The 6,343-nt window shown below is 34.3% G+C and overlaps 1 long non-coding RNA gene across 1 annotated transcript; it reads left to right on the top strand.

The window, feature by feature from the left end:
* The first annotated feature begins 3,135 nt into the window (after positions 1 to 3,135).
* On the top strand, positions 3,136 to 5,400 carry LOC127979244 (uncharacterized). Its single transcript, XR_008158761.1, has 5 exons — positions 3,136 to 3,219; positions 4,221 to 4,336; positions 4,479 to 4,563; positions 5,064 to 5,191; positions 5,312 to 5,400. It is a non-coding gene; the product is annotated as an uncharacterized LOC127979244 (long non-coding RNA).
* The last annotated feature ends 943 nt before the right edge of the window (positions 5,401 to 6,343 follow it).

Genomic DNA, 6,343 nt, shown 5'->3' with positions numbered 1-6,343 from the left:
AGGTTTGTCAGTTCACAGCATTCTGAGATCACTAATGCTGAAACAGTGTTTCTGCTGAAATGAAGTTGTAACAAGCCCAAATATGCTAAAAACAATCTCTCTCCGTTAGAGAATGTTGCTTCATTCAATGTTAAATACAAATCTAGCCAAAATGAAATATGTCTCTGTCTTGTGAATAGAAATGCTTTTTGCAATGCAGAGAGACAGTTTTTAATGTGTTAGAATTCCCATGCACATAAACTTCTGTTAGAGCCTCAATGCTCAGGTTTGTCAGTTCACAGCATTCTGAGATCACTAATGCTGAAACAGTGTTTCTGTTGAAATGAAGTGGAAACAAGCCAAATATGCTAAAAACAATCTCTCTCCAGTAGAGAATGTTGCTTCATTCAATGTTAAATACAAATCTTGCCAAAATGAAAGATTTCTCTGTCTTGTGAATAGAAATGCTTTTTGCAATGCAGAGAGACAGTTTTTAATGTGTTAGAATTCCTATGCACATAAACTTCTGTTAGAGCCTCAATGCTCAGGTTTGTCAGTTCACAGCATTCTGAGATCACTAATGCTGAAACAGTGTTTCTGTTAAAATGAAGTGGAAACAAGCCCAAATATGCTAAAAACAATCTCTCTTCATTAGAGAATGTTGCTTCATTCAATGTTAAATACAAATCTTGCCAAAATGAAATATGTCTCTGTCTTGTGAATAGAAATGCTTTTTGCAATGCAGAGAGACAGTTTTTAATGTGTTAGAATTCCTATGCATATAAACTTCTGTTAGAGCCTCAATGCTCAGGTTTGTCAGTTCAAAGCATTCTGAGATCACTAATGCTAGAACAGTGTTTCTGTTGAAATGAAGTGGAAACAAGCCCAAATATGCTAAAAACAATCTGTCTCCAGTAGAGAATGTTGCTTCATTCAATGTTAAATACAAATCTTGACAAAATGAAAGTTGCCTCTGTCTTGTGAATAGAAATGCTTTTTGCAATGCAGAGAGACAGTTTTTAATGTGTTAGAATTCCTATGCACATAAACTTCTGTTAGAGCCTCAATGCTCAGGTTTGTCAGTTCACAGCATTCTGAGATCACTAATGCTGAAACAGTGTTTCTGTTGAAATGAAGTGGGAACAAGCCCAAATATGCTAAAAACAATCTATCTTCGTTAGAGAATGTTGCTTCATTCAATGTTAAATACAAATCTTGCCAAAATGAAAAATGTCTCTGTCTTGTGAATAGAAATGCTTTTTGCAATGCAGAGAGACAGTTTTTAATGTGTTAGAATTCCTATGCACATAAACTTCTGTTAGAGCCTCAATGCTCAGGTTTGTCAGTTCACAGCATTCTGAGATCACTAATGCTGAAATAGTGTTTCTGTTGAAATGAAGTGGAAACAAGCACAAATATGCTAAAAACAATCTCTCTTCATTAGAGAATGTTGCTTCATTCAATGTTAAATACAAATCTTGCCAAAATGAAATATGTCTCTGTCTTGTGAATAGAAATGCTTTTTGCAATGCAGAGAGACAGTTTTTAATGTGTTAGAATTCCTATGCACATAAACTTCTGTTAGAGCCTCAATGCTCAGGTTTGTCAGTTCACAGCATTCAGAGATCACTAATGCTGAAATAGTGTTTCTGTTAAAATGAAGTGGAAACAAGCCCAAATATGCTAAAAACAATCTCTCTCCGTTAGAGAATGTTGCTTCATTCAATGTTAAATACAAATCTTGCCAAAATGAAATATGTCTCTGTCTTGTGAATAGAAATGCTTTTTGCAATGCAGAGAGACAGTTTTTAATGTGTTAGAATTCCTATGCACATAAACTTCTGTTAGAGCCACAATGCTCAGGTTTGTCAGTTCACAGCATTCTGAGATCACTAATGCTGAAACAGTGTTTCTGTTGAAATGAAGTGGAAACAAGCCAAATATGCTAAAAACAATCTCTCTCCAGTAGAGAATGTTGCTTCATTCAATGTTAAATACAAATCTTTCCAAAATGAAAGATTTCTCTGTCTTGTGAATAGAAATGCTTTTTGCAATGCAGAGAGACAGTTTTTAATGTGTTAGAATTCCTATGCACATAAACTTCCAACCCATTCTCACTCCAAAGGCGTCAAAAACCGAAGCATGGTCAAGCGCCCCTAGCGTCACTTTTATGACGCCAAATGTGCCTCTCGGCGTCGAATATCGAAGCACTACGACATTCATTGCTTTCAATGGGAAACTTTTGGCGTCAGAATTCGACACGAGGACATGAGATGTTTATCGCTATGAAATCACGTTCAAGAAGTCTCATTCAGCACACATCGCGATACTTGCTATCAGTTCCACAGTTTGGGTGAGTAGTCGTATATACGCTCTTTTAATGCCTTTTATAAAATGTATTCTGTCTTATTTATTAATCAAATTAGTGCCATATGTTTAATCGCTGTATTATATCGGTCATCCGCGGCTGTCTTTGAGTTTCATTGCGTTTAAATAAATGAACACAGCTGCTAATTAGTCTGATTAAACTCTATCTGTCACGTGACGTGCCATAGACCTTCGATCCGTTTTATATTATTATTAATTTCAGGATCAATGATGTAAGTTGTATTTGTAGTAAAATCATGGTAATCACGACACTTACAATAGTAATAAATGAAAAGTGAAGTTAAAACACAGTAAACAGGACATTAGTAACTGTAACTGTAGTTTTACTATGGTATATTAATAATCAATACAACAATACAATAATCACCAAACCAGCTATGTTTGTATCACTGTAATGTTAGTGTTTTTATGTGCTTTTATATGACAGATATCACAGTAATCATATGTTCTGTACCATGCTTTTAATACCTTTTAATGTAAATCCAAAAAAAAAAAAAAATGCAATTAAAAATAAATAATAAAACATGCATTTTTCCATCTTGCAGTTCTTTCATATCAGTTTATATATATATATATATATATATATATATATATATATATATATATATATATATATAATATCTAAATATATATATATATATATATATATATATTATATCTAAATATTTTGCTCACAGATCATTATTAACATTCTGTATATAATTCAATTTTATTTACTCTCCCCTTTTTATTATTTTTATTTTTATTTTTAGCTGAAAAGACATAAAGGCAGTCAGCCCAGTGTTGTTTCTGGAGAGGGATTCCTTCAGAAATGGAGAAGACAGAAAGCTGCGGAGGCAGATATATGCAGCAGTAAGTCTGTGATAGTTTGTCTCTTTTATCAAACATTCCTGCTGTTATAATTTGTACAGCATTTGTTGTTTCTTAAACTGTTGCACTGTCCAAATACCCACATTTGCCATCTTTGCACTTGACCACTTGATTACTTATTTGAAGTCTTTCCTGTATTTGGCCTAGTGTTCGAGTGAGCATGATAACCACAAGTGTGTGTCGAACTTTTCATGACCTGATGACTGTGTTTCCCAATCCTGATCCTGGAGAACCCCAGCACTGCACGGTTTTGGTGTCTCTCTTATCTGCCTTGGAGTCTTAACTGATGAGCTGATGAGTTGAATCAGGTGTGTTTGATCAGGGAGACATCTCAAATGTGCAGTGTTGGGCTTCTCCAGGACCAGGATTGGGAGCCACTGCCTTATGGGACACTTATGTGTTTACAGAGATTTTTAATAACTAATTATCAATATTTCACTGTTACTGTACATTGGACAGCTTCCCATGACCTCTTGTGAGATCTCGGCAAAAAGTCTGACGATTTATTCCAAAACATGATGCATGATGGGATACACTAAGCTTTGTATAGTGCTCCGGAGCAGTATTGGAGAGGTTTAGTGTGTGTTAAGGACGCTGTGCTTTGGCATTATTAAGACAGTCTCGTTCACACACTGTCACGTACACACACTCTCAAGTGGCCAAGACTGCAAGTGTGGGTATCTGGACAGGGTCAAAGTCTTAAAAATGATCCCTAAACACATCACAGTCTTAATAATCCAGTTTAACACTTGTATGATATTGTACAAGCCCCAGGACGGTCTCATCTGACACTATCAAAAGAATTCATATGACTATAGCTTGCTATTAATTACTTGCTTTCAATAATGGATGCATTTAACTTTTAATTATACAGCATCTTTACAGAGGTGTAATGTACAAGTTGCACGTAATTAATAATATTTCCTTCTTTCTGTCTTACAGGATTTTTTGCAGATAATCCTAATGCTGTTCTTCTTTTTCAGGTCTAAAATATCAAGCTCAACAACTCACTCAAGAGCCAACCCTCACAAACCTTCCTAAAAACTAAAAGAGCTATTACTGAGTCTCAGCGAATCTTGCCATGATCAGCTCTTCTCAGGTACATTTGTTTAGAATATTTTTTTAATCAACATTTACTCCTCAAATGCTCTGGTCTGAATCTTACTTTAAATTAACTTAATTATGTTTAATGAGTAATATTATTTGCACACAGAGTAAGTAGAGATTATCTTGTTTCACAGAAGAGAAGGAAGACCAAGGAAATGATTTGCTCAGGATGAGGAATGAAGATGGCCATCTTGTGCTCAAACAAACAGAAGTCCTCTGGTATGTGTGTGTTGAAGCAATGTTATACAACATTTTATGATGATCTCTCACAGAACTGGTCATGTCAGCCTTGATTTCGTTTTATACTATTACAATTACAGCATGTTAGCAAAGTGTGACTGGACATTTTTAATATTATGTTTTTAAAAACACACCACCTGTTTTATTAGTAGACAAGTATCATGAAATTGGTTTAGTTGATATAAACACCAATGTACATTATTTCATTGTTTTCTAAATGTTATGTTATAAATTGTGAATAGATAGTGGATTGGTTTGAAGCCAGGCCTTACACTGCACAGACTAAAACACATTTGTGAGAGAAGTCAGGAACTTTGGAGAAAGATTCTAGAGGAAGAAAACACATTTACTGCAACAATAGATGAATTCTAGAGTCTCTGAGAACTACACATGCTAATGAAGTCTCATGAGCAAGACCTTTGCCTCTGTAACTTTTTCTTAATTCTTTAATTTTTATTGCAGTATTTTAATTTGTACAGATGATCTCATCAGCCAAATGAGGGGTTTTGACCAAGTGATGCTCTTGAAAGGAGTGAAAGAAGAGGATGTGCTAAATTCTCTTCAGAGAAAAAGCTTCTCAAAAGGTCTTAAAACAGCTTGAAGAATGGTAAGTGTACAGTACTACAAGGGTCATAGTTGCTCACACTGCTAAAATCACACAGAACATAAGCTGAGCTCTCTGTCCATTAAACAACTTCATCTGGATTGTTTGTTTCATTTTGACCAGGTCTGGGATCTTAGGACTGAGAGATCCTCTGGCTGAGAACAAGCTACACCACATCAGTGGATATCAGCCACAAACTGTTTCCAGACACGAGAGAAGAAGATCACGATGGGGAGATGAAACCAGTTTAGATGTGATGATGGGAATCATTATTTTCTGAAACAGTATCACATGTCTTATATGTATCACATGATCTGTATCACAGTTGACTGGATGGGACTGTGTGACTTTTAAGGACATTTCATCACTCATCTGTGTGAACTGATTTATATATGAGGTTAATGTATTTTTGATGATAATTATTTTCATTAAATCTTATTCGTCTTGATGCTACTTTATCAACTTTATAGTCTATGCTTCAATAAAATGAAAATGGTGAATATTGTGTTCTGAAGATTCTTGTTAAATACATAATTTTACTAGGTAGGCTGATATGTGTTTATTTTAGACTTGGAAAAACTACATATTAATTATTGGGATTATTTTTTTATTTAAGACATAAACATTTTTGATCGGATTAATAACATCTGGGACATCAGTACACCAGAAAGTAATTTTTTTATATTTTAGTAACAAATATGCAAATTTTTTAGTGAAATAAAGGGAGTTACGAGATTAACTATTCTGCATTACAAGATGGTGCCATGGGCTTTATTGTTACAAACACTTGAGGGATAACTGAGAATGTAGCAGGAATGATCAACGTGGATCTTGTACTGCATTAAAACCAAGAGCACACACATGATGTCCAGCACCTGAGGAGCAAGATACGGGGGTGAGGAGGACATTTTTACACTGATTTTTGCTAAATAGTTATATATATATATATATATATATATATATATATATATATATATATATATATATAATATATATATATATATATATATATATAAATTAATATTCTTAGCACTGCATGAATTTGTCCTTGTGTAATAGTGAAGTATCACAATGTGTATACATTGTCCTTGATTACTGCTTTACAGGTGGGGAATAGATAAAGGCAAGTTGTTGCAGGTTCATCCATTATATTTC

Source organism: Carassius gibelio, chromosome B19 (genome assembly GCF_023724105.1).
Source record: "Carassius gibelio isolate Cgi1373 ecotype wild population from Czech Republic chromosome B19, carGib1.2-hapl.c, whole genome shotgun sequence".
NCBI lineage: Eukaryota > Metazoa > Chordata > Actinopteri > Cypriniformes > Cyprinidae > Carassius > Carassius gibelio.
Note: the sequence above shows the minus strand (reverse complement) of the source record. Positions and strands in the feature narration are given on the sequence as shown.